We start from the raw sequence: 13194 nt of genomic DNA on the forward strand, positions 1-13194 counted from the left end.
CGAAAAAAAAAAAGAAATATACAGCCGAGACATAAGCGAAACACGTTTCATTTTACAGCCGCCGCAGCATTTTAAATTTGGCTAATTAAAATAGAAATATAAAATAAAAGCCAAGGTTAGGCTTGAAGTTTTTGTTTTGGCGTTGGCTTTGACAGTAGCCAAAGAGAATTAACTAGAACATGTCTACAACATACTAGTATAAGGCCATTTGGTATTTGGCTTTGGTCTAATCGAATAGTCAAAGTCAATGACTTACAGCTGGTTGGTTTGCATGGCCATTGGCCAATTGGTTGCCGCTGCCGTTGCCGTTGCCATTTTTGTGCCAATTAATTGCAATTTAAACTTGTGTCTTGAACTTTTCATATTGAATAGAAATAGCAATTTGCTTAGCCACTCGTGGGGTAGGTGAGAATATATGTATGTACCTATGTACATATATATACTTTATATTAAACATATATATATATATATGTAGTATCTATACCGTTAGCCAGTTCAGTCCAATCTATACTAGATATGAAATGAACTGCAGTCCGTCCACTTGACTTTAGATTAACATGCGACAGAGTCTTTGGATTGGGGGCTGGAGCTGCGCACCTGTTACAAAATTCTAATTTTAATGATTGAATGCGATGATTATATGCAATCACTTAAAGACTAATTAGAGCACAAACTGGTTAAGCTTTAATGGGATTGGTGGTTACCGTTTGGGTAACAAGGGTGCTAGGGGCTGACAGAAGCCATTTACGTGTCTATTTCCATCAACAGCTGATCTCATGAATATGCAAGAAATCTCCACAGATGCAGTAACTACTTGCCAGTCATGCATATAGTCATATAGTTAGAAAGTGCATTATATATTTCGAATTGCTTATATATATTCAAAATTGAATTTGGTCGTCAAGAACAGCTTAAAAAAATGGCCCAATTAACCTTATCTTCTAGTTCAGACCACTTCATATAGGCCAAGAAGAATTTATTTTACCAAAAATAAATTACATACATATAACATAAATTTTAAAAAATTTTATACAAAATCTAAAGAATAAAAAGTAAAGTTTTTAAAAATTTTATTGTTTTTTTTTTTTTTTTTTTGAAATTTTTGATAATTTTTCAAAAAGTTACCACAGGATCTGAAAAAGTTAGCATATATAATCAAGACTAGATAAGATAATTTTAAATGTGCATTTGTTTTATTACACTGTGTGATAGTCGAAAAAAAAGATAGAACAAAATTCGATGGTTTCACCCTATTTCGAGTCCTGCGAATCGAGCTGCATCATTAGTTTTTTGAGTTATCACGATGTTTTGTTTTATAATTTGTTAATCAAATTGTAATTGTTTAGAGCAGAACTAGTGATTTAACTATATATAATCAGCTTGAGTGTGTAGAATTAAATTATAATATAAGTTTTTCCTTCTAATTATAAACAATTTGAATACTAAGTATGTACATATATGGATACTTAAATATTATGCATTATTTGGATAAGACAATTTTTATTTCCAAAAAATGTAGAAATAGAAATAGTTGTGTCGCTACACTTTTATATCAAAAATTAGAAATTATTAAAAATTGTCAAATTTACTTCTTAATTGTAAATATAGATAAATTTTTTGTTTGCCCTTTTCACCCATTTAATGGCCATAGGAGTTCCCTGCTATATTTAACCTTGAATGAAAATGAGGTATATGCTGGACATGCGAGCACTTTTCACATCTAGAAAGCTATTTAATGTTGATCGGTCCATAATTAAAAGTTATTACAGCACCAATTGGCTAAGAGCAATTACGACACATGCCGAGAGAGACTGTTGGCCAGCTGCCAGCTAAATAACTAACTAAATAATTTCTGATCAAACACCTGGCCCAGATTGGTAGCTAAGGGCTACAAAGATAACTACACCAGCGACAACCACTTTCAATCATAAATTAAAATTAGAATTTTAAATGTGCAACTAATTAAAATTATAAATAAATAGAAAACTTGTGAGATTTCATGCCCCAAGCTGTTACTGTTGGCGTTGCTTGTTGCTGTGCAGTTAAACAATTGCAAGATTATTATGTACCTCTACATACAAACATATACCTACATATATATTTATAAATTCCCATTGATATATGCCAAGTCCAAGTCTGGCTACTGCTTGCTGCTCGCAGTCAGCTGGCCAAAGGGGCGTATAAGCAATCACATTGCACAATGGCCACCAAAAAGAAAAAAAAAGCCCGACACGCGATCAAGCCATATCTTGTTTTCTTCGATCTGATTTTGCGCATCATTCATTCAATGATAGTGACTGAATGTCGGTGTCAATATTTTGATTTTAGTTAAACAAACAAAGAGTGGTGGGCAGAAAGAGATAGGATGGGAAGGGGAGCCGGCAACCGTAACACAGGGCTCAGCGAAACGCGAGCTGATGCAATGTCAACAGAAAACAAAACGGCAACAGCATCTTCGACTTACGTCGAAGCAAAGTCTGGTCTGATTCCATCGTAGTTAGCCTTTGTTTTGAATGTATTGCCAGAAAGTTAAACAGAGATACAGATTCAGATACAGATAGATACGAGAGCAGTTACAGAAATACACTTTACAGAACAGTTAAATGTGTGTCCGTCTATTTTTAACCAGTCGAGCAGATGACCAGAAAGTCGGGCAAAACTCGGCCTTTTCGAGTATGTCATTTTATCAAAGCTTTAAATAGTCGTTATAGAATATACCCATTGTATAAAATACAGTCACACGATCGTGATAAAATTTCGTAATTTCGTACTGTATGCACTAATTATATAGGAACTGACAATTTCTAAGACATACTTATATTTTTAAAGGACATCTTTGGTAGTTTTGATTACTAATATTGTAGGTAGATATCCCAAACAAAATGTTTTCATTGCAGCCCTGGCTCTGTATCAGGAACTCAAAGTCAAAGTCAATTTGTTAACACTTTTTAAGTTGTGCAAAGTGAAAAAAACACAGACGGTTGAATCTAAAATTAAAAAAAAAAATATTGTAAATAAAAATGAAGGTATGCGGTTTGAAGTGTGTGTAGTTATTTTTGGTAGAGATTCAGAATTAATGCATTGTGTCATGTTAAAAAAATGTGTATGGAATATAACGAGCAGGTGTAACCTGCTGACAAAAAGTAATTGCAGTTAAATCAGTTTGCACTAGTATATGTCATCTTTCATCTCAAACCGGCTGGCTAGCCCATTTGCGAGCCAAAGGACCATCCACAGGCTAAAGAGAAGGCAATATCTTACAATAATACGCTAAGCCGCTGACTGATTTGTATAACTAAATAAATATAAAACATATAATCAATAAATATATAGATTTATGAAAATAAGATTAAAAAATCACTGTTAGTAATAACTGTTTGGCGTATTACATTATGTTAAGTTAAACTCTTTATTGAGATCATTTCTGAATCAAGTCCTTGCTAAAATATAAAAATACATGAACAAAAATCGGTCATCTATCAAATTTATCACGTTTGCCCCTATTTTTCATTAATTTAAAATTATTTGGGCAAGTTCAAGTTTTGCTACAGTTATCTCATCAATTTTTTTAAATCAATTATTTAAATTTATGCCATACATTTAAAATGTCAACTGGCTCATAGCAAAGATATTATATGTATATTTAGATTTTTAGATTTTAGATCATTTAATGTATATTTTATATATGATACCAATTGATTTTCTATAAATGGCTCTAGCAATAAATAATAATGTATTATAGCCTAATTAAAACAGGTAATTTTTAGTTAGATTTACGCGAGTTCGGATGAAAAAATGGTTCAATACTTCAACAATGTAGCATTTGAATTGTAGTTAATATTGTCATTCCTATGTGGGGTTGTATGATATAAAGGTATGATCCAGTTTAATACGCGACATTTAAAATGCCAGCGGGACCTTACATCCAACAGTGATCTAAACGAATGGATGGGTGTGGTTATATAAACTCGTGATGACTAAAAAAAGCCTTCTTCTTTCTGTTACGTATAAATGGTATAAATATCTAATGATATCAAAGTAGCTACTAGGCGGAAGAAAGTTCCATGTCATTGGTAGATGAGGTATTTGTCAAACTACCCTCGAACATAATATTTGGGGCGGAGAGAGAACACACAGACCAAAAGCGTTTCACTTCACTGCTGGCAGTACTATTGACATAAGCTAATTATTAAGTCGTGTGGGGGAAGTTTGCTTTGCGAGATTTGTATAGTGACAGAGAACCCAAAGGTTATAACGTCTTTTTATGAATGGTTCAAACTTACAGCTTAAATCACCTATAGGATATAGCTGATTTCCTGGCATTAACTATAGTTTTAATTTATTTCCAGAAGAAGGAAATAAGGTCCTGTCGATTTCCTGCTGAAACTATTGAAAAACGGCACCAAAAGCACTGCTAAATTCTTTCCAAAGACCCTATAAGACAGTGTAAGTATTAGCGGATGTTGACGTACAATGAGAATAGAAATACACAAGAGCTGCCCACCTCCCATCCGACCGTATAAGGCACAGCACGAATCGCGTGGACAAATACACATGGAAAAAACAGACAAACAGATCATAATAGTACAACTATCGATGAACTAAATCGTTTTTAACCTAAAGGGATTTCAACTTCGTCTACATGGTAACTGCAGATTAACCTAAGTCAATAATTTGGGGGAGTCTATTACGTAATTTAAATGCTTGTGCATAAAAAGAACACCAAGCCTAACTCTGCGGTTAATTAAAAAAGGAAGGTTAATCAAAAGAAGCGTACTTTATTACGTAGGCAAATTGCCACAGCAATCTCAGCTTAAGCCACAAAAAAAAAACAAATAGAAAGAACTGCCTTTAAAAGGCAATCGGGGACCGAACACGATCGGGTGCAAATTTCCCACTTTTTACAACCCAAGCCTAAGATTGAGATATATTATTTAAAAGGAAATAAGTACCTTTTAATATATTGTAAATTGCTTTTAAATTAAACATTCCTAATATATCTTTGGGTTAAAAAAATAAAATTTCTTTTATTATGTTTATTTTACAACACATTTTTGTCCAAAAACCTGGCCTTTTTTTGGTCGAGCATTTATTAAAGTGGCCTAAAAGTATGCCATCTGGCCCTTTTTTATTACGTTTACGCGAATTAGGATTAAAAAAACATGAATTGATAAACGAAAAAAATTGCATTATATGTGTTAATAAACTATATTTGAAACAAACGTTTGTAACACCCAATTTTCAAATAGAATTATGATTAAGAATAATGATAAATGGTTTTTTAATAATAATACAATATTTTAAAAAGATTAGAGTGAGAGCAATGGGGAAAATCATTTTTGTTTTGCCATAAACTTAAATTGAAAGTGGAGTTCTAAAATATGAAAGATAAACATTAATTAAACAGAATTTTGATTTTTTCATTTTTACAATTGGATCTCGTTTTTTTCTCAATTTTCTAAAAACTAAAAAATTTTACAGTTTTGCATACTTTTATGTAGGAAAATTTTAAATTTACTTGGTCATTTTAGCATAAATTACGAAACATGAACAGAATGGGCAAAATTTGGCAAAACGTGTTCAAAAGAGGCTTTTAAGCGCAGTCTGAAGTAAACTTTTCCAAATTGAATTTTGTTTTTGGCAGAAAATACCACAAATTAAATCTTGCAACTTTGTAATTTTGTTGTGCTGTGTAATTTTAAGAAATTTGCTTTTAAAAGTATGTTTTAAAAAAATATTTATTACACATACACATACACGTGTACCATGAATTTTTGGGTCTAGATAAAAATGGTTGCTGTCTAAATAATGAAATGAACATTAACTTTAATTAATTGGAGCTTTTATGAAAGCTCGTCATCGATTTTTAAAACCGGAGAAAGTCCGCTTTGATGAACCTACAAGGTTGAAGTCCAAGGAACAGCCTACACACTCAAGCTAAAGCAGTGCGGCGCATACGAAGTCGATCTATATTTAATCAAGTGTAGTTTATAATAAATTAATGTTTTAAAATAAGGCCAAGCAGAGATACCAGAAAAAATACATACAAAATTGAGTTTTTCAATTGGCTTCAAATTGGATCCTGGAGCCAACATCAAAGTTTGTGGCATATAGAAATTCACTGTTTTTGACCGATCGTTCCTATGGCAGCTATATGATATCGTCATCCGATCTTGATCAAATCTGGAGCAGTCATTAATAAAAACGTTAGACTGACTTAAGACAATCGCGTCCAAACTAACGAAGTTATTCATAAAAGTCACTGTTTTTGATCAATCGCTATTTATTTTTTAGAATTTATATTTTGACATGATAAAAAAAAAACCCGTTACGATTTCCAGCTGTTATTTTTTTAGGAAACGGACAAACGGTTTTTTAGTTATATAATGTTTTAATTATAGTTTATCGTAAAAAATTCGTATTTTTAGTTAGATAGAAGCAACTCACAAATTTTTGAGCTCCAAAAAGTCCTGGGATATTTGTAAAATTCGACCCGTTCAGGGAGTACAGTCAACATCAAAAATAAAACAAAAAACTTTACTTTACTTCTGAAAATCTAAAAAAGAAAAACAAAAGTGATAATATGTTAACTGTTCAATTGGTTAGTAGACGTGAGGATATACTGTTCATAATTGTGACCAAGTGTTCATTTTCAGCAGTTGGTCATAAAGGTACCGATCTCAGCTACCACATATGAGCTTAAGACAGAGCTTCAAAGTCCGCTCAAAATTCAGCCGGGAACATTGGAGATTTCTGCTTCAGATGAAACGTTGGCCGAGTCAGATCTTTTAACAGAAGTTGCTGGTCTAGGCAACAACAAACAATCTAAGACGATTGTGCCTTGCTATGATGGCAACAATTTTGTGTGCTTGATACTGTTTTCTCTTAAGGCTGAGGATAACGCGGTTCCATTAGTCGATAACGAGGTGTCAGATTAAATTATTTTGTCGCTCGAAGGAAGAAGATCTTCCGTCATGGAGATATCCTCAGGATCTAGTAGCGAATGCTTACAGGCGTCCACATTTGATTGCAAACGCGGTATTAAAAGAAAAGGCCAAGGGCATGAAAAACCCATTGATATTAAAAGGTAAGTGAAAATAGGTTCAAAAAGGTTCTCGAATCCAGTGAGAAGAGTTTGCAAAGCTCGTATGGGTGTATGGAAGAGGCATGCGGTATGGGAGGCTGCGACATTAAGTCCAGACCACGCTCGGTGAAATCGGAAATGGAACCGAATGATATAAATGGACAGCGGCCCCCTTACGTGAACATACTCCCAGAGAACAGGCCCTTCGTTGTGGTCGTTTCTTCCTCGGAATGTGCTAAAAACTTTTGCAATCTGCTAGAAGACTTCTTTCGGACTTTTCAGGATTTCAGAAACTTTGAATACGTTGCTATTGTGCTCGTAGGCATCTGTTGACTTTCTTGTCATCAAAATGTACAGAAATGAAAAGTCTGTGATGCGTATAACATAAGGAATCGCTGCGCTCATAGTATGATAGCCGCACAAAGATGCATTTTCCGGCGGTGGACACCAGCGACTACCTGAATATATTCTCTTATTTTGGTAGCAATTTTTTTTCGGTGTTCAAGTAAATACTAACATTATAAATAAAAGATGAATTGATCGTCGAAAATTCAAAGAAACCATTTATTTCAATGATCCAAGGGAAATCATTTATGAATGGACCATGTAATTGGGAGGGAATAAATTAAATAGATTTCACAGAACAATCTCAGCTCAGGAAAGAAAGATGAATAATGATTTTCCTTTGGAGAGCAAAAGAAATACGATGACTATATTTACGACTCGACCATTTAATTGGGATGGAATCCGTTTAATAAATTTCACCGAACAATCTCAGCTCAGAAAAGAAAGATGAATAATGATTTTCCTTTGGAGAGCAAAAGATATACGATGACTATATTTACGACTCGACCATTTAATTGGGATGGAATCCGTTTAATAAATTTCACCGAACAATCTCAGCTCAGAAAAGAAAGATGAATAATGATTTTCCTTTGGAGAGCAAAAGATATACGACGACTATATTTACGACTCGAACATTTAATTGGGATGGAATCCGTTTAATAGATTTCACCGAACATTATTGGTTTGCCAAGAATTTGCATCAAATGATAAACTTTAAAGGGCTTATCAGGTAAAATGCAAAACCTTCTTTGAATAATGATTTCCCTTTGAAGAGCAAAAGATATAAGATGGATATATTCACGACTCGACCATTTAATTAACAGGGAAACCTTTTGATAGAGTTCACCGAACAAATAACCATTTAATAGAGTTTACCGAATATTATTGGTTTGCCAAGTTAATACTCACATTATAAATAAAAGATGAATTGATCCATTCCAATGGTCCATGCTAAATCATATCCGAATCGATGTAATTGGGAGGGAAACCATTTAATAGAGTTCACCAAATATAATTGGTGTGCTAAGAATTTGCATCAAATGATAAACTATAAAGGGCTTATCAGGTAAAATGCAAGAAGTGTTACAAGCAATGCCAAAGTTTAAGGAATATAGTATAGTGCAAATCAATGCTTTCACTAAATTTGTGAAAAAAGCCGGAAATAACAAAACAGTTGGAAAAAAAGGATGTACATATGTACATGGTAGTAATATACCAACCACTAAAAATTTATTAAAGTAGCCTTAATTTTAATTTTCCGTTCCACTGCAAGTTGTTTGGCCAACTGTGCATTCCCTGCTCTTACAGTCGTCTGACAGTAGCCAGTCTTCTGGCATCGAGCTTTCTCTCTCCTGGACGAAGCCGTGCGTTTTTTGAAATGAAGGTTCAGACAGGCCCTCGAATCCAATGAGGAGAGCTTGCAGAGCACCTCGTCTGGAGCTATGGTGGAAGCTAGCGCTATAGGTGGTTGCGACATTAAGCTCAAACATGTCAAATTCAGTTCAGTTACTGTTCTCACTTTGCACAACCATTGTTTTTATTTTCTCTGAATATATTCTATTATTTTGGTAACAAAACTTATTATTTTGGAAAACTTTTATGATGTCCTGAAAAAACCAAACACCCATTGTAATAAATCAGGAATTGGAATTTCAAATAACACGAGTTCAGAAGCAGAATATGAATGACCATTTGATAGAGTTCATCAAATATTATTGGTTTGCCAAGTAAATACTGACATTATAAATAAAAGATGAATTGATCGTCGAAAATTCAAAGAAATTACAATCCATTTCGATGATACGTGGTAAATCATTTACCGAATTTGTTACCAGTTTCAATAAGCAATGCGAGGAAGTCGAAAAGTTTCCAGTGATTATCGAATAAGAATTATTGATTGACTTTTTTTCAGTTTTACCGATTTCACCGAACATTATAATAAGAAGAATTTGCATCAAATTAAAAACTATAAAGGGTTTATCAGGAAAATTTCCTACAAGGAAAACTTGTATGACGTACTTCAAATACCAAAAAATAGTAATAAATCATGATTTGGACAGAATTCAGATTCAAGCAAAGAATCGCTTTTTAGAGTTTACCGAATATTACTTGTTTGCCAAGTAAATACTGACATTATAAATAAAAGATGAATTGATCATCGAAAATTCAAAGAAACCATTTATTACAATGATCCAAGGGAAACCATTTAACAGAGTTCACCGAATTTTGCAAATTCTGCCAAGAATTTGCATCAAATGATAAACTGTAAAGGGTTTATCAGGTAAAATCCAAGGAGTGTTGCAGGCAATGCCAATCTCAAAGGAATATAGTATAGTGCAAGTCAATGCTTTCACTAAATTTGTGAAAAAAAAGTTATAAAAACTTGACGCACAATATTTTAAGAAATATAAGTTGTGCAAAAAAATGTGTTCCAAAAGTAGTGTCGGAAACAGGCAATGCCACCTTTACTAGTCAAGTTAGACAGAGCGAGAAGGAGCCAATTAAGCCGGCAAAGAACTTAAACATTGCTGCATCTGTCGAAACCATGCGCACCCGACTTCGAAAAATGCCTAAAGTAAATGGTCATGCGCAAAAGTTAAGCGCTTTAAAGGTAATCTTTAAAACGTTTTATCCGCGGTCGAATAATTAGTAGAGGCATGTTCTCTTTACAATGTACTAAAAGGTTTTTTCGGACTTAAAAACCTTACCTTTCCGAAAATCTTGACGGGTCTGAATTTAAAATCATTCTGATTATTGCCGGCTGCGCTTTGCTCTTTTATTCAGCTCAGTTCGATGCGGTTGTTCGGAGATGTTGCGTAAGGTTTGACTGAGGTTTGAAGGAAGAGTTAGGCAATAGTTTTTGTTGTGTGTGCAGTGTTGCCATATTAGCATAGTTCAAGCTAGATCTGGCTTAATTCAAAATGAAATAGCTGAGAAAGCGGCTAAAATGCTTATAGCTTAAAATCTACCTTATTTCAAATTTTAAAACGCTTACTTCGGCTTGAAAAAAATTTCTACATAACTAATTTTTTTTTAGAGATTGTTATTTGTTATGATGGTAAATATTTACTATAGCTACTCGAGATTTCAGTGTTGAAAAGTGAAAAAATCGGCTAAAGCTAGATTTCAGTGTTGGCAAATGCTATTTTTTATTTGGCGCGTTGTTTGACCGCCCTGGCAGCTAAATATTTTACTCTAAATTATAAAATTAAGAAATATTCCGCTGCTCTGACAGCCGAATATTGTATTCTGAACTGTAATTTTTCTCTAAAATCAAGAAATAATGTAAACTCAACAATATTTTCGATTGTTGAGAATAGTGCGAACACAAGTTTTAAAAAGCGCGCGTATACGACTATCCGATATTTGGCATCTGGCAACGCTATCTTAAAATTTGACAGCTACTTTTAGCTATAATCCCGCTAAAAACATGATTTTTCTTTTATTAATTGCACAAAAACTACATAATAAATCGCCAAGGCGCACCTGAGGTCGTGCTCGTGGAATTTTTCTCTTTTGTTTGACACCAAACTTATGTAGTTTAAGTGCGTTTTGGGCCCGAGTAGCTATAGTAAATATTTACCGTTATGATTATATTAAGGGGGCAAATCAGACTAAAATAGTGTTTTCCGGTGAACTTTGGTATCATAGCAATTTTATGCATAAGTTTATATCAATATTTCGTTATCAACATCTGGTCATACTACACTGATACGCTTTAAATTTTTGAAAAATGCCGAATGCTCTATATACTGATTTTTTGCAAAAATATTTACCAAAATGCAAATGTTAAAATATGTATGTAAACACCTCCATTTCTTTCTTATTATTCTCTGAATGCTCCAATCTGTAAATTATAACTGACATTCTCTTATTTCTGCTTTACATTCATCTTTGACTGCCTGCGCTGCAGCGAAAATTCTAATGTATAATTTCAGTCTCTAATAAACCTCCAACTCAGTCAAAATGGTCAGAGTGCATTTTAATTAAAACCTTTGATAAATATTCGGAAACAAATAATAAAATCGATGAAAAAATTTCAGTAAAAGTTATACATGAAGTGTTTTTATAGTTAGCTTATTTTTAATCTCTTTTTTCAACTTTTAGCTTATTCTAGCTTTTTTTTCATTCAATTTAGCTTATGGTGACTCTGAAAATCTGGCAAGGTCCGGCACGCATAGCGATGCGTCTGTGTGTATGTATGTATGTACTCTGTTGATTTGATGATGACGTAGTAGGCAGCGCTTGAACCGATTTATATTGACTGTAACATGTGTTCTGTTTATCCGATTGGATTCAAATTTTGTGATCTGAGGTATTAGTAAATTTTATGGGCATACTCCAATTTTTTCACCTATATTTCTTCTAGAACTATATGATATAGTGGTCCGATCATGATGATTTTCATACTTTATCTTACCCGGCTTATAAGTAACTCAAATGTCAAGTTTCAACGCAATAGCTCTCAAGATGGCTGAGTTAAACGCATACGCACTGACGGACAGACGGACATGGCTATATCGACTCAGCTTCTCATGCTGATCAAGAATATATATATTTTATGGGGTCGTAAACGTCTCCTTCTGTGTGTTACAAACATCTGACCAATTTTATAATACCCTCTGCAAGGATATTAAAAACCCCGTTAATAATATGCCAGCAAAATTTACGGTACATCATCTCAATAGAATATTAAACTTAACGCTGTAAATTAAGACATTAAAATTGTTCACCAACATCGAATGAAATCAGAATTAAAGGTTGAAAAATGTATGGTTAATATTTTATGCCTCAACTGTATATCTGTATATACTTACTATTCAACTGCCGTCCTGCTTGCTGCTTTGACGTGATTATCATACAAATTAATATTTGTCAGTTTAATATAGCTGATGATAAGTATGTCAAATTTCATCAAGAGCGGATTACTAGGTATATATGTATATATAGCTCTCATAGGAACGATCTTTGAAAAATAATTTTGTCCAGAAAAATAGTTTTGCCTCTAATACGATTATTACTAAACTAGGTAATAAACTTGCGAATGTAATAATCCTTTAATATGAAGAAGAGAAGAGTAATGCCATGCACCAAATATTGGGAGGAAAAGCTTTCTGTTGCTTTGGCTTCTTAATGTAATTTTTAATAATCGATCCACAAAACATTTTCCAAGTACAAGGTTTAACCGGTGGAGCTTTCCATGGAGGAAGACCTCGTTTGGTCAGTAATGGAACTGTATTAGTTGAAATATCTGACGGATGATACCTGTAATGATAATGCTTGGCAATTACATTGGAAGTCCTTAAGCGTCCTAATTTGGGACTTCCATGCATCCATGCTCAGCATTTCGAAGTTGTGCACATGTTTTGCCATAGGAAGTACCCATTGGTTATGCCTGTGAGCATGCTATAATTTGTGTGTTGCAGCCACAAAATCTGTATCCATAGTTTATGGTTAAGTGCATTGTACATAATTAGCTATGGTGGTGGCAGGTGGTGATGGGTTTCCATCGGGGGTTGATTTTCGTTCCGATTCCCCGCATAATGTTGCTATCGAATTGGAATGCTCTTACAGCTTCTCATGGATAGCTTGATGACCGCAAACACTCTTACTGGAGTTTATGAGAGGTTCTCGCACAACCTATACGTTAATTTTGCTAATGCCCCTGCAAAGGTGGGCTAGTTAAGACAAGAGTTGGTTTGCCGGATCCTAATACACCGTTACTCCCAGTTAAATTATCTATTTTGGATCCGTTAGTGTATAAA

The sequence above is a fragment of the Drosophila willistoni genome (assembly GCF_018902025.1).
Source record: "Drosophila willistoni isolate 14030-0811.24 chromosome XR unlocalized genomic scaffold, UCI_dwil_1.1 Seg105, whole genome shotgun sequence".
Taxonomy (NCBI): domain Eukaryota; kingdom Metazoa; phylum Arthropoda; class Insecta; order Diptera; family Drosophilidae; genus Drosophila; species Drosophila willistoni.